Here is a 27,447-nt window from a genome sequence, read left to right as displayed (position 1 = left end):
TAGAGTCATCCGAATCTACCATTACGAACATTTGGTTTTAGGTAGGACTGTTTTTTATTTATATATTTTATTATTCCTCGCGAAAAACAAGATTACTATCTCAATCAGTCGTCCACGTTACCTTCCTTGACGTATGACCGTTATAAGGTATCCGAACAAAGATCAATCGGATTAGAGACAAACATCCATTTTAAACTGTCGCAGTTATCGTACATAGCTTTGTTTGAGATCTTACAGTTAGTTTTTTGTTCGATTTAAAGAGTAAACATTTAGTATCATTAATCGATATAGTTTTGGAAGATTTTTTTTGTTTTATATAAACTGACCACCATCAAGTAACAATCGATAATTTTTTAAATCAATTTTTAATATAATACTGCGTTGCATACTCTTGATACAAGATTATGTAAAATGTATTTTAAAACTAATAATCTTGATAAAATAAGTGTTGAGTGTTATTCTTTTAAAATTATTGGTTTTTATTTTATTCAAAAGCTATTTCGTTGGTGATTACTATATTTTAGTTTCAAAGAGTGTTATAAAAGTCCTAATTAAACCTTTCTATTGATAAGATATTAGTTAGTATACATTGAACTAGTTTCATCGATAGTTATTAGTAATTCAAGTAAAAATCAAAATATTATTAAAAAAAAAAAATATATTGAAAATAATTCAGAAATTATAGTCTTAATTGGGTTTTGTTTAAAATTAAGTTTAGAATGCAATTATTTAACTTTCAATTCTACAATACTAAGATGGGCGAAGTACAACAAGTACCTATAGTCAATATTTTTGGTATATATTTGTATTATTTTTAGCTTTTTTACATTTTGTTATATTAAATACTTGTGGTCTATAGAATGTAAGTTTTATAAGGAGGTCATTAAAATATTTAATGATGTATAACACAATTTATTATTATTTTACAAAATACAAATACCTATTTTGTTAATAATAATAGTGATGGTAATGTAACATTACATCCAAAGCTAAACCACTGGTTTAAGTAGCTATGTACATTACACTTTAAATTTGATTTTTTTTTTATTAAATATATTTTTTATTATTATTGATGTGTTGATAATACGAATAACAGTTTGTGTTTTTATGATTGCAAAATAAAAAAAATGTGCCAGCAACAGATAATTTATATAATATTAGTAATAATAATATGACGTTTATTTATTTATAATAATAACTTTTTTTATGTAAAATATTATGACTGTGTTGTAATAATATATTTTAAGTTTTATTTTATTGATTTTTAGATTCTGAGGGAAGCAATAGATGAATTGGTTTTACAAAGTTTATTTTGTATCTGCCTACACGTTTTAAGCAGAAAAATGTTAGGTGTGAAAAATTAGAACAATTTCGAGTATACAGTTACATTTTTTGTTTTAACCGTTTATTTATTTTTTTTTTGTTATTGCGATTTTTCCTATAACGATTTTAATCATTTTATTGTAATAAAACAAAATATTTGTCATAGGACCTTGATATTTTTACACACATTGTAATTTTAAAAATGTTTGGAATAATTTTAAGCTATTTACATCACAAACCCATTCACACCGTTGTACGATACGTCAATATTGACAAATATTAATTAATCATAACAATACTATATAATATGATAAATGTGATTTTTTTGACAAAAATAAGTTCAATCAAAAACCCACTATGATTATTAGTAGAAAAAAAATAACTTTATAGTATATGTATCTACTAAGAATCGCAATTCACATAAACTGATTAATTATTGAATTAAAATTCAACACACCCATTACAGTTTTAGCAGGACTCAAATACTAAACGACTCGAAACCTGCTATACAGCATAGCAAGTTTAATTTTTTATAATATAAAAGTTGTTAATGCAATATTTAAAAAATCATAACTTATACTTAAATAAAATTTATTGACATAAAATTCCCAGATTTAGTTATAATTTAAAAATTAATAAATGATTAATATTTCAAAAGGTCTTAAAAAACACATAATAATGTAAATAATATTTTATCATAAAAAATTGATGTATTTTTAATAGTAAACTTGTTTTGAACACTAAGTTAAACTTTTGAAATGAAAAAGCTATTACTTTTTATTTTTGCAACTTATACATACCGACTACTTTGCAACGTATGCATCAATGAATGATGTGCATAAGAAAATAATAAATATGCATACTAGTTAATGTATAATATTATATAAAAAGTTTAAATCTCGTTATAAGAGAGGTCATGCATAACATGAATACTTTTTCCAATACGATGCCATCAAAATGAAAAATAAAAGATGAATGAAACTTTAGATCAGTATACTTATTTCATATGTGAAATTGTTGTATGAAAATATGGTAATTTAAATTATCTTTCGATAAGTATAATATGATGATAACTATCATCAGCAATATGTAAAAAAAAAAATATATATATATATATATTATATTGCAGGTCTCTAAAAATCGAATTAACTGGATTAGTGTCAAACATATTGTTTAGTATCTTATATAATTCCATAAAAAGAAAATTACTTTTTGTTAGTATTAATATAGTTTATTATTAGATTAAGTTAGTTTTTTAAAACATATTTAATTTTATTTATTTGTTTATTCTTATTGTTGACTTTGTAAAATACCATTAGCTTCGACAGTTACAGTTTTAAATATAAAATATTAATACACAAAATAAATGCCCTAACTGGGTGATTATTTTATCGAAAAACACTTATTATTTTAAAATCTATTAATATTTTTAAAATGATGAATGTTTTTCGATAAAAGAATTATATTAAAATAATATTCTTGTTTTATTTATACAGATTACTAGGAACATTTAAAATATGAACTTAATAAATCTAATAATTTAAATGAAAAAGATATAGGTATATTTATAATTTATATATATTATAATACCAATACATATTGATAGCTAAATATTAATTTGTACCTATATGTATAAATATAAATTTACTATTTTATAATCGGAAAATATAAAATACCTAATTAGTAATTAACAGTAACTTTAATATAAATATTTAAAAGTTAAATTTTATCTAGATGTTTTAATTATTTATCTTAGAAAACACCTCAAATAACATATTTCCCATTTATCTGGATTGGATAAGATAAAAGACAAAAATATAAATATCTAGATAAAATACAACACTGATTATAGATACTTCCCTTATCAAGGGATTAATGCTACGGATATTATTAATTGGTATTATAATAGTTAATTGCATATATTTTTTGTATAGATGTTTTTCTTTACTATATATTAAATGAAAAAAAAAGTTTATTATTGATTTTAAATAGTTTATGTAATTACTAATTAGTTATAATAAAGTTTAGCCTCGTCTAAATCTTTATATTTTGATTATAAAAAATGTTCATTTTTTACAACTTCAATAATTTGTTATATTTATACTTATCTCATTACTGTAAATAATTAAAAACGGTATTTAGTTATTATAACTTAAAATGTAACTTATATTTTTTTACAAACAAACATATCATACAATTAAAACTAATTTAAATAATATACTTATGTTACAGGTTTATTCATATTTAATTAATATTTATTAATTTTAAATAACTTACCAAATATTATGAAATGACGATTGATCTAATTTTTGTCCATCAATATAATTCAGTGTTCGAATAAACTGTAAAAATATAACATGAGTTCATATAAATACAATTGTATTTGATTAATTCTTAAATTGGCTATGTATAAATTCACAAAATAACTATTTTACGCTTAAATAATCTAACCATTCTGTATTAATTGTTGTTATAAAATAATGGATATAATAAATAAACAATACCTACGTGGGTTTTTGAATATTATAATATAATATTATGTATTTATATTTGTATTTGATAATAATAAACTAATGCAATTCAATATTGTACTTTTAGATTATGTATGTTAAATTTAAGGCACCAAAAATAAATTAAATATTTAATATATGATAGAACTATGCACAGTTATTTAATACTGAAACTATGACAGTCAAGTAATTTTTATCTTTACGGTTGTAAATTGAACGGTTACATTATTTGATAACTTTATATTTTTTTTATATTGTTAATTATATTTTTAATTTGTTTGAGGTATTGAAACAAAAACGAATTCATAAAATAATAACGGAATTTCTAAGACAATTTCAGGTATTTATTGTTTATATTACAAACCTAAAAGAATGACGGAAACAATTTAATAATGGCACTTAAATTAGTTTGGAATGCGCATTTTTGAAGAAACTCATTAGATTGATAAATATTACAAAGTGTGATAAAAGCGTATCGAACAGGTACACTGGTAGCCTTAAATTATATGGCTAAAATTGCTTCATCACATTATTAAGTTACGATAAACATTTTATTGCATTTTTAATAAGAATTTAATTAGGAGATTCAATTATATGAAGATATAATATGAATAAATCATTTATTAACGGGATAACTATAATTGTCGATTAATCAATTAGGTACAAATAATAGATATACAGTATACACATATATTTTAAATCAATAGTATAATTACACATTAGTAAAAGAAAATTGTCAGCTATCCATTTAACACCATAAAAGGTATTACACTCTCACATATTAAACATTTAAGCAGTCGAGTATTTTTTGATACTATTTGGAACGATTAATTATATGCGTATTGTTTTAGTTGAGTACTTTATTTATTTTTGGTAAGATACAGTGTAGTATGTACAATTATACAAATTTTAGTGATTTTTATTACGAATGGATGTATAATGTATGAAATATGGATGAAACTTGGGGAAAATAGAAATCAATTCAATTACCATATTATACCGAATATGCATATTCATTTTCAGTACGTAATAATAATATCGCATATTCCGTACACACACACACACACACACACACAGACTTGCATGTATATATATTTATTTATATACGTGCAAAGTACAGACACACATATGCATATTGTATAATATATATTTATTTATATACGCTTACTATATAATAGTATGATGTATTTTGTTTTTTCACAGTTTTATAGTTTTCCACGATTTAGACGATGACGACGTAAGTGAATGAAGACATCCGAAGACAAATTATATTATGAATGCTATCATGTATGGATGATGCTATTATTACATGAACGTATTCAACTTGTTCACAATGGTGGAGCTTAAAGATTTATTTATGAAATAATAACACAAAGTATATGACTAATATTATATTGCACACATATGCCTCGTTAACTTTAAGCATTAAAATCTACAGAATAAATGAATATATTAAGTTATTTGAACTATTTGTGTAGAAAAAACTGTGACACCAGAGTCGCGTGAACCACTTGTTAGGGTTTCTATTTACTTATGTAAACGTTTGCTCGGGTTACCTAAACGCGGTTAATATTTTGTTATGTCAAAGATATTTTCTTACACTCCCCCCCCCCTCCGGCATGTGTTGTTATTAAAATAAGTAAAAACAGTATAATATTTTGAAATCGATAAACTCTTTTTAGCATATTTACGCCAATCGAAAAATGTCGTCTTTAAAACCATGTCAAATGGAAATACAACAGTATTCATGCAAGATCGGCCATAGTTCAAAGTATGTTTATCGCTTGAGTTCAAATATGTTGTCTATACATTATAGTACCAAAACATGTATCCGAAGGGTCTAATATTGCAGGACACCGGACTCTAGATCAAACAATTCGCGCAGTCGTTGACGATCACGAGCGATTCGCAATTGTTAAAGTACATTCTTTGTATTAGTTATTACGTTTGAGTTCTTAAAATAATTGCTAACGTTTCCAGTCGGTGGCCAATTATATACACTATTACGCGTATACCTATTAGAAAACGTACGCGTTCGATATTTTAAGTATAATCTTCCCACAAACGACAAATGTATTGCTGAGAAAAATATACGTCATATTTTACTGTAAGTTTAGCTTGTAATATACACTGTAGTTTTCATTTTGTTTGTATACAAATGGCTTTGGTACCCGAACGCATTTGGAGGGTTCATGTACAATTTTCTCGCTCATTTACTTCAAGAGTCTGTGAGTTTTTTTTCTTTTTATAGCGGCTGTTCAAATATTTTACTTTACACATATAGATGCATAAAACTATAAACACACACGCATATAAGTATAATATAATATACATATAGGTTGCTTTATAGTACAAGAAGCACTGTCAACATTCACTTAAACCACCTGCTTACTACAATTGCATCCATTGTAAACCACCAGTTTTCTTCCTAGGTTATATATATATCATACGTATACGCTCCGTCGAACGCATTCAAATCGACAAACGCCATTTTTAGTTGTTTTACAAAATAATGTGTAGTCGAAATAATAAATGAAGACCAATTTTAATCCGAAAAAGTTTATTAGAAGTTTAAGTATAATAGTATCGGGTGAATCGTGAATCTGGTGTAGTGTGGACTGACATCGGATCATCAGATAAATTTCTAACAATTAGTTTGTTGAAAAATATATTATACAGATTAAATAACGTAATCCTCTAAAAATAATTTATATTAATGAATTGGGCAAATAAAATAATGTTTTTTATTCACTTAATATGAAAAAAATACAATCAGAGATCTGAGAGATTTAACATAGTATTGAAAATAATAAGTCAGTAATTCGCGTTACGGCATGAATGAATAAATTATTGTTAGTGCTATTTTAAGTATTTTAAATAAATAACTTTCTATAATATTATTATGATATTGTTTAGTTTGGTTTTTATGATTATATTCCGACTTAAGAAGATTGGAAGCGGTGATCTGTCTTTGTCAAAAGATGTCTATAATTAATCTAGTGAAGTGATAAGAATTCTAAAAACCGATTTGAGTTTGTTGTGTCAAGTTTATTTTAAATCAAATTTTCCATATTTTTGATTTTATCCCCCTAAATCCCCCAAAAAATGGAATGCTTTAATATTGAAGATGTTAAAATAAAAAATATAGGAAATTCGATATCAAGTAGACTTAACGAAAAATTCAAATCAGTTTTTAGAATTCTTTTCGCTTCCCTAGATCAATTAGCATGTTGGAATGAATATATGTCTACATTTCCTATATTCCGTGCGTGTTAGAAAACGACAGAAAATTAAGGCTTCCAATTCAGAAATCCCCTTAAACTATACGTTACGCAATCATAATGACATAATGTATCAATGTTTTTCAACCATTTCAGTATTTTTTTTTCAGTAAATAACGTTATAACCTGAAGGTGTTTCATGAACAATATTCGCTGTTTATTATCCCGTCAGATTAAAATGATGAAAAATAGTTCAAATAATCGTATGCATTTAGGTAAGTACATATAAAGATAAACAAGTGATTTATATATATTTTTTGTTTTTGTTGTTTTGGAACATAAAGGTTAAAAATAAAAATACATGTAATATTACATACATTTATAACATAAATACAATATATGATATTTATCTGCCACAAGAAAAGTATATAGGTATGTATAATATACAAATACATTTAGAAGTGATAAATAAAATTTAAGAAAATCTGAAAACTTGATAAATTCAAAAATAAGTATCTAGATTTTAACGATTAAAAAAATTCACCTCCAACATTAGCACTATGATACGAGTGTCTCATATTTATTCCCTCATATCCTCAACATGTATGCGCAATGGCGTATTTAAAAATATCTATAAGGGGGCATAATAGAATATTAAAATTGTATTATATTTTTATTGAAAGCCAATACAACATTAATAACATTTTTAGACGTGGCTATAGACGCGTTAAAAACAGAAAATGGTAGCAGATCTATCTGCGTCATCTGCTTTTGTAAATAATACGCTACTGCAGGGTAAGCGTGAAAAGTTTTAGAAAACGTTGGTACACAATAATATATAACAACAACTTTCGACGTTTGTCTAACACAATGGGTGACTCACAATGTAAATATAAATGTATGTCAAATATACACTATTTGTGAATTTTTTTTTATTTACCTACTAAATTACATACAGACTAACAACTAACACAACGAAATTGTAAGTTTTATGAGCGGTAATACATATAAAAATACAATTATACATTTATAATAACACACATCACTTTGAGTATTTTAACGTCGAATCTTATTTATTGATATCTAATTTATTTTAACGGATATAGTTTTAATTTATAACAGTAAGAAATTACAAGTATTTTTATTTAAAAAAAAAAAAAAAAAACAGTTTACGCTCAAATAATGATGTTATGATGTATTTCAATTTTAGAATTTTAGCGCATGTCGGTTTGAGCTACGTGTTTTTATATTTATTATAGCAAATACATATAATACATAATTTATAATATGTTTGGCATTCATAAATGGTTTTTTTTACACTTTTTAAACTTTTCTAAAGTCTGACTGTCTTGTGTGATAATACGTTTAGTGATATGGAATTTTTTTTCATTAATTATTTATAAAATATATATGATATATCTTATATTATGGAAAAAACAAAAAATAAGATATTAATACAATACAAATTAATTCATAACATATTAAATTGTTCATTTTTTTAAAATATAAATTTTATTTTTTGCTTTACTTAAATTATTTAATTAAAATTACTATCTCTTGTTATTTTTTAATTTTTATACTTAAATTAAGATTTTTAAGGCTTATGACAATAATTAAAACTAAGATTTGCTTTATACAATATAAACATATGATAATATTATCATTTTTTGAATTGATAAAGAACTGTTGCATTATAGTAATAAACAATTTTACTTTTTATATAATTATTTTTTTGAATAATAAAATTAAAAAAAAAACTATTAACGTTTCTGTAAAACATACAGAATATTATATAATCGACCATGTATTACTGTTAATATTTATACGTTGATATTTTCGACTGGATTTTGAATTAGTAATATGTAACTAACGATAAATAAATCATTCGAATAAAATAATACATGTTACTCAAAAAACAATAATTAAATCATTGTTTTTACAGAGATCAAACATGTCAAAAAGAAATGAAACGAACCAGAAATACACTACAAGAGATCAACGTAAATATATATATAGGTTTACAACAACCTCTCACGTTCCTTTGTGTACCAAGCAGTCATTCGCATTGCGTTGCACACCTGTCGTTTTCCCACATCTCCTATTATTCCAAAACAACGGATTCCTCAGCCACCGGACACTTGACTACGTATAACCCATAATTTTACGCTCCGTTCCATTTAACTAAGTACCTATTTCCGGGCTGATTGACCGATGTTTTGCTTTTGACGTCGTAACAGTTGTAACTAGATATTTACATTTTACTATAGGTAAAGTACCTATACGAGTACATAACCGTAAATTGCGATTTGTTACCTACAATTAGAAATGCGTGTATATACTATGTGTAAAACAACTTAAAAAATATATTTTATAATCATCACGCGTGAACAATATATTTTCTTAATTTATTGTATAAAAATATTTCAATATGTACGATTTTGTAAATCTAATACGACAATATAAAGTTGTATAACATCTACTATAAATATTCATACCATAATTTTTTTATTTGTAATGAGAATTTAAAATCGTATGGTGGATCGAGTACTTTTCATCTATTATTTTTATGTCTAAAATATTCTATTTGAAAAAAAATCTAAATAAAAAATATTTGCATATGATATTGCAGACTATAGAAACAAATATTATGGAAGAAAATGAATCTTTTTCAAATATTAAATCAACCAGAAATCAGAATATCAGTTTTTTTTTCTATACATTAGGGAGTTCATTAAAAATTAAACACTTATACTAATTTATTATGGAAAAGTACATGTCTTGGAAATATTTCTTGTAAAATATACATTAATTACCAAATCATTAAAAAATAACATTCGTGAAAAAAAATACAATATTTGTTTATTTAAATTATTATTTTTCAGAAAATTGTATGAGTATATAAGATAAACAATATTTGAAGATGATTCACTTCTTTAAAGTAGCAAATTTGTATGATTCAATAAATTATAGATACATCGTTCACAAAGGTCAATAAAAAAAAAAAAAAATTAATTAATTGTTTGATACTCAATTTTTATAATATGTATGAAATTTCTAGAAAATATTTTCAAAAACGAAGCTAAAAGAAATAATAAGACTAGAATAAAATATAAGTTTGTCTATGATTTCAAGTTATGTAAAACAAATATTTCAAAATGTTGATCTTTTTCAAGAAATTTAATGTTTACTTTTAAAATAATCACAATTTTGTCTATTTTACACCTAATTTTTTTAAGCTTTTGTCGTTGTATAGTTTAAAAAAATTAAAAATGTATCTTCTTATTTAAAAAAATAAAAACATTTTTGGCTTAACGTTAAAGTTAAAATATACTTAAATCAGTTAAATCTTGCCTTAGAAAATAATATTAAGGTAGAATCCATTGAATGAAAAACTTTGGATATAAAAGTTTTGCTATGGTAAATGCATTAAAATTATTTGGCATGTTTAAAAATAATATTTTACTTTGGAAATTCGAAATATACTCTAAAAATATATTTAATTTTTTTACCATTAAAAAAATAACTTGTACATGAAAATTTTAAAAGTTTTTGTTTTATATTATAGTGAAACATAATATATAATATACTTTTTTCACCGGGAAACTCTCCGGAAATACGGTTGTAATTCCTGGGGGTATATAATATACTATAACACTATATAATATAATTTACAGATTATTTAAAGTATGTTCAGTAGATTTTAGTTTTTAAGTTTTTAACCATAATTCAATTTGTATCTGTAGAATCGTTTTTATAGAAAATACAATTGATAACTTTAACAAACTTAAATTCATAATCTTTTAATATAATATACCTATGTTTGAATGTACTATACTAATTATAACTTTTACTAATAACAGACGGCGCATGCAATAATTCTTGTTTGTAGAAAAATGTAGTCAGTATAATAATACACTGTAATGGATGTCGGAAGATACAAGATATTAAAATCGAACGGGTTCTCTAAAAATGTATTCACATAATTTATATTCTCAGATCGTATGTAAAGTATGATGTAATTCAGGTGTTTTGTAAAACCATATTACTGCAATATTCACTAATCCTATAAGTTCGTATGACACATTTCAACTTGAGGAAACGTTATAATAACTTTTAACATTCTTATCAATAATAACATTTAAACGTCATGTGTGAAGATACTATGAATTTATCAAAAAGATTACAATCATGCACGAATAACTATCACTTAAATATGACTCCAATATTATTCGATTAATCCAGATTGTTCGGTAATTATAATACGTTGACCCAACATTTTAACCTTTGATGTTTAAAAATTTTTTTTTGTGTATTTTCATACATTTTTGATGTTTTTAAAATGCTACAAGTCTTATAATTAGAAAAAATCGCAAAAAACCGTTTAATCTTAAGGTATTAAAATTGAAAAATGTATGAATTTTTAATTACAAAATAAAATTGTAAATTATTGAGATTATTATGAATTTTATAAGTAGTAATTTTATGTATTTGAAGTTCATATGCTTGAAATCAATTTTGTTAAAAACTTATGTTGAGTAAATACTCTAGTTTTTAGTTATTTTCTTTCAATTACACAATTTAAATAACAAAGATAATTATTACTTTGACTGTAAAATCTAAAACATCTATAATAGTTAAATTTTTTTCTCGTACAAGCCATTAAGCTAGTAATATGAACTTAACCGACCCGTGAATTAAAATTATTCATGTTATCTAAGTTATAAATATCCGATATACGGGAAAATTATCTAATCTTATTTCAGTGAAATCCGTTTTAGATGTAACAAAACATTTTACGGTGCAACAATAATAATGATTTGTGTTTGTAAATATTTTTTGACAGTTTTCCAATTTGACATCGTTTTTTTTTCGCCACATAAACATTAAGTTTAAAGTTGAAACAAAATTACAATATGAATAATATATACCTATACGCGTGTTCGGTGTCTGCGGAGCACCTTTATGCGGTTCGTGACATTTTTTTTTCCAACGTTATTATTTCGTAAATATTTTGTATAATATATTATTATATATTATTACACGTCCGCAGTACTGACGGCGGGCCGCGCACGTGGTCGTGCAGGTTAAACGTCCACCAGTCCGTGTGACGCGAGAAAGCCTTAGTGTGTGTTTGAGTGTATGTCTACCTACGAATTTTATACGGATCACAGCTAGGTGGTTTCGCGATAAATTCGTAATTTGGGATGTACTTGAGGGCTGCCGAAAAATGTATTTCACTCGGGGGAGACACACGCGGAACAGAAGCGGTTGTGCGCTCGGAGGCGGAAGGCTCGTGATAATACGGAAGAAGCGACGGAGGAGGGCGCGATGGTTGGCGTTGGTAGCGGCAGCGCATATTATATTATAGTCAGTGGCGGCGGTGCGTTGTTTTTAGTGTTTTCTCGGCGAATTTATGGCGACACCACATATATAACGCGGTAGATTAATGAATCTTCTGGGCCCGTTCAAATGCGCTGCAACGACCCACCACTCCGCTACCCTTACGACGTGCCTATAACGAGTTTTCGTGCTTAATTAAACAAAATCAACCTATGTACTGCATGCATGTATAAGTAATATTATTGGTACATCACGTAAATGGTCCGTCTACCTTAATAGTAACTGTGTACATTATTTTATTTATTAATCTGTTAAAGCCCTAACAGCGGTGGAATATTAGTCTGCCTTTAGATTATGATATACAGATTATAAATAAAAAAAGTAACAGTACCTTTGTATTTAAAGTTATTTTAAAATTTTCACTTATGCATTTATAATATGGAAAAATAAAAATATCATTTCCGTGTTTTTTTTGTTAAGTGCTTGCTGGAATGAGACGGCGGGTTAGTAAAGATTCTTTGTGTTTCATTGTGTTTTGAATTTTTGGTCACAGCGTGATTTATCGTAAGGTTTTCCTTGAATGTGTCACACAGAGAGGCCGGTTCTTTGGTGATAAAGATAGATTCGTATGTCCTATTCTTACTGGTGGTTATTACTACAAGTACAATATTTCGTCTTTTTTTTTAAGTAAGGTGAAATTTCCATTTTGTAATGGGAGGTTTTATATTTTTTAATTTGTTTGTAACTGGCATATTCATTCTAATTTATTTACCATACTACCTTTAATTCAAGGGTGATAGTATTGAGTAACCCTGAGTTTGTAGTGAGGTTTATTTTTATGGAATGTTGAGATGGGGTGTCGTCGTTTGTAGTTAAATCTGATTTTCCGTTTCTACGTGAGTGGAAATTCATATGAATGTAATTCATTTATTAGTAGTTACTATAGTTTATATCGGTTCTTGGACGTGTTGCTCCAGATTATTTTTTAATTAAAAGTTTGTAATTTATTTTATAGCACTCAAAGAGTTATTGATAGTTATGGAAAAGTCTAAATTCGAGAATGATGTGAATTATAGAAATTTGTAAATGGCGTTTGTCTCATTGTATAAGTTCTAGTACTGGGTGGAAGTGAATAATATTATGGTTTTCCTTCCTGGTCTATTATTATCGCGAAACTGACGGCATTACAATTTTTAAACGCGTCAGTGTATAATATATTTGTGTACTGATAGAATATCCATTATTATTTAATGTTTATAATATGTGCAGCGTTGTTAAAATAATAAAATAAAAAATACTATTGCGCTCGTTTTATAGTAGTCGTTTTATAACGGTCGTTCGGTTCGGGCGAGGTAGCCACCGTGCACGGGCAAAATGATTATTTAAAAAAGAAGTTGGATTTCATTGTGGAGGACAAAACGGAAAACGGGCTCACGAGCGCGAAAAATCGTGGAAAAAAACACGAAAGATTGATGGGCGGCCGTTTTCTCGGCGCGTATAATAGTTCTATCCCGGTGTTTCGAACCGTTTACGAACCGTACAAACATACTATTGCTCGTGTCCCTCTCACCCAGTCCGACGCTTTTATCGGATCGGGTTGGGCCGGGGTGTGCGCTATTCGCCGGTGTGATTGATGAGACTCGTCGTGCCACATCTGAGAAGAGATTTGACTTTCCCACTCGTTCGACTGCGTCTGTGTGTGTGTTTGCGCCGCCGTGAGATATGAATAAGTCGATTAGTAATAATAATTATAAGCTTATAGCTCGTTTTCTCGTCGCGCCTGAGTGGAGACAAGGACACGTGGCTGAGGCGCTGATATCGTCGCGATGACAGACACGAGACGTGTAAGCCGCGCGCTCCAGAGATGTCGTCATCGCCCGTCCATCTGTATTAATAATAATTAATAATATTATAACAGCAACCGTGTATTATTGTTTTGTTACACGCGGTGCACACGCGACAAAATTCTGACGTTTAACTGTACGTTTATAATATATCGTATTATGTCGGGTGTTTCACCGAGCGTTTTCGCCTCCCATTTTTCATTTGATAATGATTTTAATCAAATTCTGATTTTTGGAATTGTCGAGTATACTCGAAGACTATAATATTCCACTGTATAGTATTGTAATATTAATAATGTTATTTTTATTCGTCGTGTACATAGATAATTTGTCATACTTTATTTGTGTGAGTATAAATTGCGTTAATTGATTATAATGACAATCGTTACAGATGATTATAATTTTGCACATGTACAATTATTATTAGATAATGTGATATGGATAACGATAACGATATAATAGACAGGGTCAGCTTTGATAATACCGGAGTGAGAAATGTATCTCATCACGCGTGATCAACGTCGGATTAATATTTAATACATGCACATAATGTCAAGTCTCAGATTAACTTCCCATATGCTTATACCTATGTATTATTTTGTAGTATTACACATATCGGTAAACGGTTAATGCACTTCAACTACGTGGTTCTTTTGATGTCGCATTAAGTAATTTATACTGTATCTATAATATTATACAATAAGTACTATGGTTGAAGTAAGGTAGTCGTTATATCGTAGGCATTACACTGTACCAAACCGCATTCCGAGCACGAAACTCTACGCTATCACCGTCACTAAGGAACAAGATAGTAACATTTGTAACAGCCGCAATAGACCACCACCAAAATCAAGTAATCTTCGAATAAGTTTCGTTCACAAAATCGAAGTGTGACAAATGTTCTGCAAACATTCGTCACGCCTCCAAAGCATAACCAGAAATCCATTAAAATCTCAGAACAAGCTAATATTTTTAAAATTCACGATAACGCAGAAGAGGGGCTCCACCACAAATTATCTACAATAATTAATATAATTATGAATTATATTCGTTTTTTATTTCGTTATATCGTTATAGATAAAATAGTATTTATTTAATTAAATAGTTACACACAAAATTATAATAAAATAAATAAGTAATTATTTACATAATCGTGTGTTATATTTGATTTTGTTTCTTTGTGCAGTATTAGTATTAAAATAATGTCACTAGCAATTATAATTGAAATTAGACTATTATTTTGCACAAATGTATCTCCAATGTATTAATTATAAATATTTTTAACAAGTGTTTTTTTTTCGAACGATTTTGAGCAATGAAAGTTCTCAGTCGTGTTTTTTGATACGTCTCATTAGTTATATAATTAATTGATTATCAATACTGAATAGCAAATTAATAATCATAAAAAAATATTACATAAAATACATGAAAACATATTTGGTGACATTTCCCTCTCCCCCCCCCCCCAATGTTTTTCATATGCCTTAAAGGTCACGGAAAAATAGCGGTAAGCAATTAAAATATGCGATTTTGGGAACAATAATGTATGAAAACAATAGCGGATCATGGTATACTATCCCGGCGCCGCGGCCTCTACGAATAATGCTCCGGAAAGTGTTCGAGCAAGTGTATGTTCAGATGGTAATACGCGCGTTAAGAATTATAATATTGAAGTGAGGGTTTATCAAGGTTTAGTCGTTAACTCGTGTAAGGTCGTGTACCTACTCGAAATCCTCGCTACTGGTAGTGGATAAGATTAAAAAATATATACTCGACGAAAAGTATTTTATGAGAATTTGTGAGAATAAATAGGAGGGTGGCAAATGAAAAACTAAAAAAAAAACCGTTAACAACGGATTGAGATATTGCGGGCGAGAAGTAGTGTAAAACTATGGCACGAGTTATAATATAAGAAGATAAAAGCGTTTAGGACTGCGCGATACCAAAATGTATGAAACACGGATACGTAAAGATATTGTGTACCTAACGGAGGAAACTCGGAGAAGAGTATTTATATGACGCAATTAAAGAATGCTCTTTTACTCCAATTAAGAATAAACTGTTGTTAAAAACAGTAAACTAATTACGATGACTATAAAACCGGCGGGACGTTAAAACCGTATACACACAAAATGAGGTACCTTCCTACCTATTATGTGCATTAATAGCAAGTTCCATTAGCACGACAAGATAAAATATTTTACGGTGTACATATTGACTGTAGACTGTGTTAATATAATCATCAGACTATATCCTATAAATTGTTCGTGTATATACCGATTTCGATGAATTAGTATATGTTATTATTATTACTATATTTTAATAATTACTTCATAAATTTTTCGATAATAATATTCAAAGTGAAGTTATATTTTTCTATTGTACCTATACTATGTGTTATTCGGTTATACAATATATTATTTGAACATTTTATTTTTTTTAAATAACATTGAAAAGGGATAAAATACTAATTCAAAATAATGTTTTATTAAATGCGTCTGTATATTATGGGATTGGATACGCTTTATCTATATCTAATAATAATTTCAAAAATAATATTCATAGGTATCGACGGTATCTTTATTGAAATATCAAAGCTATTTTATATAAATTCCTCTAACTATTTGGTATCACTTATTCTATACTTATTTTAGTATTAATCAGACTTTATATTAAAATATTAGGTCAATATTTATTGCTCGAGAGCATATTATATAGAATAAACTTCAATTTTGTAGTACTGCATATAAATTCCATATAGTTTATAGTTTGGCAATTATTTTTAAGATTAAAATAAGGTAATATTATATTAAGTTAAAATAATATTATAAACTATTGATTTCTATAACTACGTATTACAGCCGTTTTCATTAATTCAATATTACCTACCAGTATTTTGTATGTTTAATTTCTGCTGAAAGTGTTAAAATAATTTTTAGCTATAAGAATATTATAAAAAAAATAAATAATTATATTGATATAATTGATATATTTTAAATATCTTATAATAATACGAGTAATAATACAGAGGATTAAAATGTTATGTAAATCATATTCATAACTATTCTTCTCAAAATATTTCAATTTTATTCGTAGTATATCATCAACATAAAGTAATAATACAAGTTTATTATGCAAAATGACAATTCATTAGAAAGTATTAATTAGTTGGTCTTATATCTAAACTTTTGTATTGTACAGTAGGGTTTAGAGTTTAGACGTAGCTGACTAATATCAGAAACTGTAGAATAATGAGTATTCACATCACACGGACTAAAAACTTGATTTCTATTTTTTTATTTGATATACATATCAAATTGTCCGTTTAGTTATATTAAAAAAATAATAATAAATATTGAAAATGTAATCACAGTACTAATAATTTTTCTGTTACTTTAGAAATGCACTTTTATTAATTTAAATTATTGTATTAAATTTTATTTTTCTTACACATTTCAGATGTAAGAAATGCTCATAAAATTAACAAATCGTAATCCTTTTTTTATTAAGAATAAGAATCTAGTTTAAAAGATAAGTACTATGTCACTTATAAACAGATATTTTCTTGATTTGCTTAAACCATAAGCAAAAATCATGCATTTAATATTATTAAAACATTTTTAAGAAACCTTATTGAGTACAGGTTTGAAGAAATGCAAAAATAAAATTTTTACCAATTCTTGCTCAGAAGCAGTGTATAAATGTAATGATTTATTATTACTTTCAAATTTTATACTGAAATAAAATTCCTTGTTCTGAGATAAATAAATTGAGACACATAATATCGGTAACATATATACATCGTATTTGTAACTTTATTTTATATTACTTCTAGAGAAATATCTTTATTGGGAATCAAAAGATGAAAATGTAAAACATTTTTATTTTAAAATGTATTTTGTTTACAACGTAATTTTGGTTTCGAAGAAAAAATCCAACTTAAAGATTTTAGTAACTAAATAATCGTAGTATAAATAAATGATTATTTTTAATGTAGAATTCCTTATAGTTTCAAATCCATCAAAAATATTTTTTTTTTTTTTAAACAAAAAGCCATTAAGTCGTTTTTATTAGTATGGACAACATTTGATCGATATTAAATTTTGTTATAATGATATTGTAAAAAACAATGAATATTTGACATAATATTTTTATATCTTACAAAAAATAACACAAAAATCCCAAACAAACAAAATCACGAGTTGGATTATAAAGCGTCGGTGACGATAACAACGACGACAACAAAACGATGTGGAAGAAGATATTGAGATATAAAACACTTTTTCTCGGAAGGATATTGAAATTTGTTTAATATTAAAAAACAAGAAAATTCCTTAAGAAAAAAAAACAAAAATGAATTAAAAAACATCGATTGAATAACATGGTGTGTAGGGGTTAGCTACGTTTTAACGACATCTTGTATAACATAAAACTAACGTCATAAGTACATAGATTATTGAGTACTTATTATAAGAGCACGATTGAGAAAAACGAGCATGTCACATGATCTCACTTATCCACTCATTTATACACTATGTAGGGTGATTCAGTGAACATGTTTATCTCCATAATTTATAATTTAATTACGAAATTATTCAAATCGACAATTTATATTTAAAATCAGTGGTTATCGTTTGGAAAAGATAAACATGCCACAGGATACTCCTTAATAACGGCATAAAAAAAAAAAAAAAAAAAAAAACTCGAACATGTAGTTTTAATAAAATGGGTTTTATGTCTACTTAATAATATCAAAAATCAGAAATTGATTTAAACGAATTCACAGTTAAATGTGAGTATCATACTTGACGTATTTCCCTGTATGTAGAGGATTTTGGTATATATTTAATTTGTATAAATTTATTTTTAATTCGTTTCAGATTGCACGGTGATATCTACTAGGCCGTCTCCTAGGTGGTAAGAACTATAACTGTTATATTAATATACTATTCTCGACAGTAAAATGTTACATTGAAATGGCAACGTGTTTTTCTATGGAAAAACACCAGCGGTGTATAACATTATGTATATATATAGTGTGTGCATGTGTATGTGTACGTGTGTATGTGTGTGTGTGTGTGTGTATGAGTGAGGGACAGTCTTGATTGAGTTTCGAGCGGCGTTTTACTACACTCTCATCTCGCAAGTTGGCTGGTGGGTATTATACGTAGTCCACGAAAGCTAGACGTTCGAATTCGGTCACGATATATTATTTTATATAGCTGACCAGGGTCGGTCGGTTTTGCGGTTCCCGTAAACAAAGTTGTGAGTTGACAACTCGCTAAACTACCCAGATGGAAAGAACAATATATATTCTCGATTATTGCTGTGAGAAATTACAGCAGACGCGATATTGTATGTGTAACGCGTTTTACGACGACTATAGATTTCCCTACCAATATAATATTATGCATGTTATCTACGTAGAGCATAAACAAAAAAAATGAAATTCGCAATCAGGTAAATATTTATTTTTCGGAAATTTAATATTGGATGTTTGAGTTCAAGTTGGACATGTATAATACTTGTATACTACATGGTACATACCAACAATATACAAAAGTTTATCACAGTTCAGTATAAGTGAAATAAAAATAAAAATTTAATGTACACTATTGTGTAAATAAAGAACATGATTTAATATTATACAATTAAGCAACGCGACTAAAATTATATTGGGTATGTTTTGGCTTTATAATTCATGTCAACTATATATTTATTATACTTTGAAGGATTTGAAATTATTTTTAATTTGTAGATTGACACGTATATCAAAATTGGTCTAAAAGTTTTTGTAATTTGAGTTGTTCGTACGACTTACTGGAATTGTTTATGTACTGCCACTATTTTTTTTTTTAATTTTTATAAAATGACAAATTATTTGTTTTAACATGAAAAAAGGAAATCATATTTAAAGTGAAAAATTAAACTATTATCTATAAGTTAAAATAATAACTTTTATTATAATAAGTATATTATGTTTTTCAATGGGAATCAAGTTTTAAATTAATTGTTGAAGAGAGAAACTGGCGGAATTCCAACATAGCTTTTAAAAATATACTCACACATTTTCAACATAAATATAGTATCTAACGTTGAGTATTTTACGTATAATTATTTTTCTGTGAATAGCTTTTCGAAATTATAACAGTATAGAAAGTTAGCAGTTTCATCATCAACCACTTAATACAACGTTATTATATTATAACCTTCCTGACTAAATTATAATTTATGCTATAAGTAAATACTGTTTAATAAACTTGTGGTTGCACTAGTTTTCACACAGCTATGTACTATATAAAGTTACGTAAGTGAATTCACTATGTCCTATTAAGGGAATTTAATCATTAATTTATTACAACAATATCAAATCCAGTGTTTTATTTTGACATGTCTAATTAAAAGTAATAAAATGTATATACATATTATAATGTGTTAATTGTGTATTCAGTATTATAACTAACCTTTGTTATTAAATTATTTCAGAAGTGGTATAAGATTTATAGCTTAAAAAATATTTATAAAAGTTCTTGCATATGTGATTTATGACTATCAATAAGTACAGCGTTAGGTTCAATACATTTTGATAAACTAGTATATTGCTAACAATATCAATGATGGCATCGTTGCTTTATAGAATGATTAGGGACAGGTTTTAGCGTATAAAACTATTGAAGAGTAGTATCACAATGTTTAATATACATATTTTATAAAGTATGTATTGTACTTCTATACTATACTTATTGCTATACATGAGTTGGTGATTCATGTAGATACCATCTGCATAATACGAATAATAAATAAACGCATTACTTACTCAATATATTAAAGCACATGCGTATTGGTATATTACATAATAATATTATGTTGAGATACACATATGATGTATAGTATTTGTTATGCACGGTTGAACATCTGACTAGCATGAAAAAAATCGCACGTATATAGGATATAAAGTATATTATGGGAACATAATATTTCAAAGTAATGAATAAATAATAATATCGGATTTTATTACTTTTTTTTAAGTTTGTTGCAGTTTACCTATGTATTTATGAAATTTCATCGGTTGAGTACTGCGTCAGATAGGCAAGGTACCGAATTTTATGATTTATAGCATTTGATTATTACAGTTATATCTACTGTACGGTTTAATAATTCGATTTAATTATATTTTCTGTTAATGTTTATACTAATTTATTAATATCATAAAAAAATAAAATTACGACCAAACATTCATAACCATTTATGTGATATATTTTGAGCGGCTCACCGAGATTATGTCGGTAACTCGCCAATCCAATTTGGGCTTGGTTAAGTACCTATACCTAAAATAGTGTTGATTTTATTATAAGTATAATAAATATAATAATATGTTAATTATAAGGTATTTATTTATACACTACTGTTTTAATAGAGGGTAGGTACTTTGTAAAAAAAAACTGTGCGCAGTGTTTTTGCCTACAAGTATTATTAAATACAATCTATAACTTCTTAGTTATGGATTTATAAAGCTTGTAATATTAGTGACAATAATATCATATAGTACAATTAATACATGATATAAAACGTAATACTTTATAGTTTGTTTATACTGATTTACAAAAATAGTTTTTATGTATTTGGTAATAATTTAAGCATATTATTTTGTAGACTACCGTAAACAATGTAATTCGTTACTGTATGAAAATCGTTCTTTATACTACATACATATTTGTATAACATTTCTAATATCGATACTTTTTTAATATATTTATATATATTTTTAAACACTATTCTCTAAAATGGCTGGTTATGTACACTGAAATATTTTAAAATTTAATAAAAATGAAACTTTTAAAATTATTTACTGTAGCCTATAACCGATAGTTAGGTAGGTATGTATAAGAATATAGAAAGAGTAGTATAATATATACGAATACATCCATTTTTTGAAATATATATTGAAATTTTGACAAACTTTTAAACGCTCAAAGGTAGTTTGATTGTTTCTTGTTGTATTTTTAAAAGTTTTAAACTATCGGGTTGGGTACCGATTATAACACCAGAGTATTATGACACGTTAATATTTTACCTTTATGTCTGTGTGTTAAAGTCATCGTCCATCGAACATTTATTTTAATTATTAAACAGGTTTAATGTTTATTCTGTTAAATATTTAAAAATAAATTTAAAAAGAATAATACTAGTATTGTTTGTCGTGTAAAGTATAATTGGATATCCGCCCATCGGGATTTCTCATTTCCAATTGTATAAACTATTTTGTAGTAAATTATAGGTAGTAATTTAATAACCTAAGCTCTAGAGTCTAGACTCTAAAATGTTGTTTATTATGTCATAATAAACTAAAATAATTTTGGTATAAAAATGTCTTGTAGATAGCTGCAGACACAATATTTGTTTGTGAGGACCTCATGAACCAAATCAAGCAGAAGCCTCGGTTATCCATTTGAGGTTAGCTCGGAGTTTTAAAAAATGTATCCTTATAAAAATCAGGAACTCGTTTTTCTGTAAAGAATATGCAGTATTCAAGAAAATAATACAACAAAATAACGTTTCAACAATGATTGATGTATGGTTGTTTGAAGTCTGATTATTTTTACTGTTACCATAAACATTTGAAAATATTTATTTATTTAATTTAATGTTTGTATTCATATTTTTTGGTTTAATTTAAATAAAACAGGTTGAAAAAGCTGCATTTGATTGCATATTTATCGTATGAAATTAGTGTAGTTTTTTTTTTTTTTATAAAATATAATAAGAAGAATACAGTTACAGCGATGAACAATTTAAATAATATTATATGTTTTCAGTAAACATATAATTTAGAAAATAAATGAATTAAATTAAATCTGTTAATATCTAATCTTGCCGAATAATTTGTTACAGTTTGTAGGTACACAAAACAAGAAACTTTGGGCTTGTATATTGTTATAGGTGTGTTGCATACGTGTCCATGAATATAATTGTTGTTTATTCAACAATATAACTTTTCGTATGTAATGACACAACCATTACATTAAAAATATGGAAAATGTAATCAAAATTATAGGATTTTTGAGTAGAAAATTCTAATAATAAAAATATTGTCTTCCATAAAACGAAATAGTTAGATATAATATTAAACTGGATTGAGATGATTGGAATAATATTTTTATTCGTAGCTAGATATTCATTTTTTGGAAAAAAAAATCGAATACTCATATTTTTTCATGAACAATTCTAAATTTTTTTGAATAATAATTCCAATAATGAATCTTATAAACTGGGGAAATCTATTGAATTTATAACAAAGAAGGCAGGAAATAGTATTGACGAATTGCACTCCAGGGTGCAATAAATATAATACCATAAATATTTCAAATTTTAAACGACTCTCTGTGTTATACACATTGTTCTACTATGTAAATATTATTATAGTGAAATTCCAGGCAAGGGTGATAATATTTTCTAAATATGATTTTGGAGGGTAAAAGTTAGGAATGTAATACAGATAATTATGTATAGCAGTATGTGCCTCATCTGAAACTTCTTTTGTATTTTTTAAAAACAACAAATATTGTTTATTATAATTTTGTTGATGTAAATATATTTTAATACAAAACAGTACTCAAAGTCTCAAATACTTAAAAAATGCAATATTTAAATTTTAAATTTTGCTGGTCGACTTTTTTTCCGTCTGTCTATCTGTCTCTCTCAATTGGTCACATTTGACCTTAAATAACACGGTTAAAATTTTAGCATCCATTATGCAGATTCTATCTACTTATTATTATTATTTATTTATTAGTAAGTTTATTATTTAACAAATAAAGTTTTTTTTTTATACCTATAGAAATGTATATAAAATGTTATACTTTTGTGTTAATTTTAAGTATGCGAGCATTATTTATGAATATGCAGTTAAAAAAATATCACTGCGCTAAACAATTTCCATTTGTTTTAAAAAAGTACAAAAATACGTACTATGTTATTTATATTTTATTATTTCATTAAGTATTAGATAAAAAAACCAGATTTTTATTTTACTTTAAGGATTAAATTGTACATTATTTTTAAATTAACTATGCACAACTACCTTTATAGTTTCACGTTTTAAATTTCGATGCAAAAATAATAATATAGTACCTTCATTAAATACAAGCGACATGTCTGTATTTATGTTAGTTGTTATATTATTATAATTTAGACTAGGTAATACCGATTTTTGGAAATAATTTTGTTGATTTAAATTTATGTCTAGAAAAATACTAAAAACTATATACATATCAGTAATTGTACTATATTTGAATGATTTACTAGGTAATGATTTACTATGGTTATATACCCATCCTATTTATAAATCTATTTAGTATACTACGTATTTTATAAAACAATGTTGACAATATACATGTTATACTGTTTCGCTGTTTAATTTAAGACGTTAATGTAGTGTGTGATTTTATTTATTTATTCATTTTATACAATATGGAAATGGATTAAAAGAATTTAAAACATTACTCTCTCAATATATTTATAAATCATAATTATTATCGTTAAATCTTCATAAATAATGGTTTATTAAATGATTTATTTATTGTCGAAGGTTTATTATATAATTTATGTACTATAACGATTGCAAATTATATATGAAGTTTAGAAATAAACGATGTATTTTAAACTACATATACATTATTAATTTATTTATGAACTAAAACATCATTTATTTGTAGTTTTCATTTCATTATTATTATTTTTTTATGTATTTTATAGGTGAGTGTTGTTGGTATTTCATCGTTTAAAAATAAATGAACATTAAATATATCAAAATATGATTAGACGCAAGAACCGTAGTTTTTTAATCACTTTTTCAGTATTAATCATGTGTAGCATAGCCCCTGTTCAAACATAAAAAACGTCGTCACACATTGCGTGTTACACTAACTTCATAGTGTGATATTGTTTAAAAATAATATATTTTTATTTTTTTAAATAAACGTAATTTTTAGCCACACAGAAAAAAAATATGTGCAACCAGTGAATTATAACTGCCATAAATTGCATTTTGTACATTAAAACGAATATTATATTTTTAATATTTTATTATTGTTCGTACTTTAATTTATTAAAGGCTAAACAGAAGAGACCGTATCGATTCAGATTTATTAAAAATGTTTACCAAATATAGTATTAATACTCTATTAAATCTGAATTTAAAGCTTTTATAATAATCATATATTTGGTAGCTTGATACATATATATATATGTGTTATAATTCCACAAAAAAAAAACAATACCTAACGATACACAATTATTATTTAATGTTAAATAAACATAAATATCAACACGACACCACATTATTTGAACTTATAATATAATAATGTATATTATGTTACTATCAGTGATCAAAACTTATATATTAATGAAATGCTAGCCGTTTAGTAAGAAATGTGATGAAAGTTTAGGAATTTTAGGGTTTTAAATTTCTTTAGCGTTACAATTATGAATACAGTTAACATCGATTTTACTTAGTATACTACCGAATTTTAATAAAACTAATGAAATGTTGTTGTAATTAATATTAAAATGCGTTACATTTACATAAAATATTATACTTTTAAAATGTATCAATATTATTATTATTATTACATCGTGTTTATGTATGTTAAATTTTAATGCGAATTGTATTACTTGGAATTTTCCATTACAATTCGAGTTTAATACAATTAATTGATAAAACAAAAATAACATGCATATGTTTTTTTTTTAAAGAACTTTAACCAAATTATTTATTTAAAATAAAGTTTCTTTTGTTAATAATATTATACAATTCGTTTCAAGATTAATATTGTTGAAAAAGTTGTTAGCCAAACCGACGATTTTATATAGTACGAAATATGTTGCACGTAATACAATTTTATACTTGTATCTAATATTACCGTATAATAATATTTAATTTATAAGATGGGTCTAGCTTATCTGAATTAAGATTTTCAAACAGCCATTGAAATCATCAGGAAACATAATAATTTTGCAATGTTCTGGAAAATGAAATGATTTCCAGAGCTTTGTTAATGGAGTCGATTTCTATACTGCAGTATTGCAATTATAATTTATAAATGTTATAAGAGGATTAAGAAGGGAATCATTTCAAAACCATTCAATATTAGCTGGAATTCCTATAAAATCAAAAAGGAATATTCTAATAATTCATGCGTAGATACGAATCTGATGTAATTCAGAAATGCAAATATGGGTTTTGTTTAACATGAACATGACATGCGGAGGATATGTGTATTCAAATGTAGATTACTCATTGTAAGCCATATTGATGTATTGTGTTATGTTTTTACATCTTATACAGTCGATTGAACACAGTACAATAGGTAATCGTAAGATACATAGCTAGGTAAACTCTATAAAAAAAAATGGGTGTGTCCAGTTATTGGAGTTTACAATTTTCAGACGATAGCCAATTCTGTTAAGTCAATAAAACGTGCAGAATATCAGTCCACGTGATAATATCATATTTTTTAGTTAAATATTAGTTTTGTTAAGTGTACTGAATAAAATACAAAAGCAATAAGAGGGTACTTTCATAACTTTTTAAAGTAAAGAGACATATTTTTTTTTAGTATGACTAAATATTCTACTCGATAAATAAAAACGTCACTGGTAAATTGCGATGTCCAGGTATTTTAAAATAATAATAACTATTATAGATTAATAAAAAATATATTATATTGTTTATTTTTAGTTACAATAAATAGGTTTAAATATAAATATTATAAATATTATTTTACGAAAAGAATAACAAATAACTTTATTGTAATTGGTGATCTTGGTATTAAGTATACAGAGACAATGCTAAGGAATCACTAAGACCATTATAAAGTTATCATAACGCACTGAATAATATTATTTATAGAGAAGGAATAAAAATAATTTTTTTTGAAAATATATTAAACTTTTTTAAAAGTTTGATTAAAATAGTATTCTATTTATTTTTTAAAATCATTTTTACAATTAAAATGTGAGACATGATAGGTGTTTGTAGAACTTGTTGGTTTTCAATAAATATTTGGTTTGTTATGTAAACAAACATTAATTAACAAAATGATTATTGCATATCGATATTATGCTTATTCATTAAACTAATATTTTAAGATAATTATAATTTAATAATGCATATATATATATATATATATATATATATATATATATATA

At 25.9% G+C, this 27,447-nt stretch overlaps 1 protein-coding gene across 3 annotated transcripts in view; it reads right to left on the bottom strand.

The window, feature by feature from the left end:
- The window catches only part of LOC132917478 (uncharacterized), a 262,491-nt gene that overhangs the window by 78,222 nt on the left and 156,822 nt on the right, over positions 1-27,447 (bottom strand). For 2 of the 3 annotated variants that reach the window (XM_060978230.1, XM_060978229.1), the window contains one exon: positions 3,601-3,665. The gene's annotated coding sequence lies outside the window, so the exon portion shown is untranslated. Of the gene's footprint in view, positions 1-3,600; positions 3,666-3,827; positions 3,976-27,447 lie in introns of those variants that run through there. The other variant, XM_060978231.1, reaches the window with a different exon arrangement.

The sequence above is a fragment of the Rhopalosiphum padi genome, chromosome 1 (genome assembly GCF_020882245.1).
Source record: "Rhopalosiphum padi isolate XX-2018 chromosome 1, ASM2088224v1, whole genome shotgun sequence".
NCBI lineage: Eukaryota > Metazoa > Arthropoda > Insecta > Hemiptera > Aphididae > Rhopalosiphum > Rhopalosiphum padi.
Note: the sequence above shows the minus strand (reverse complement) of the source record. Positions and strands in the feature narration are given on the sequence as shown.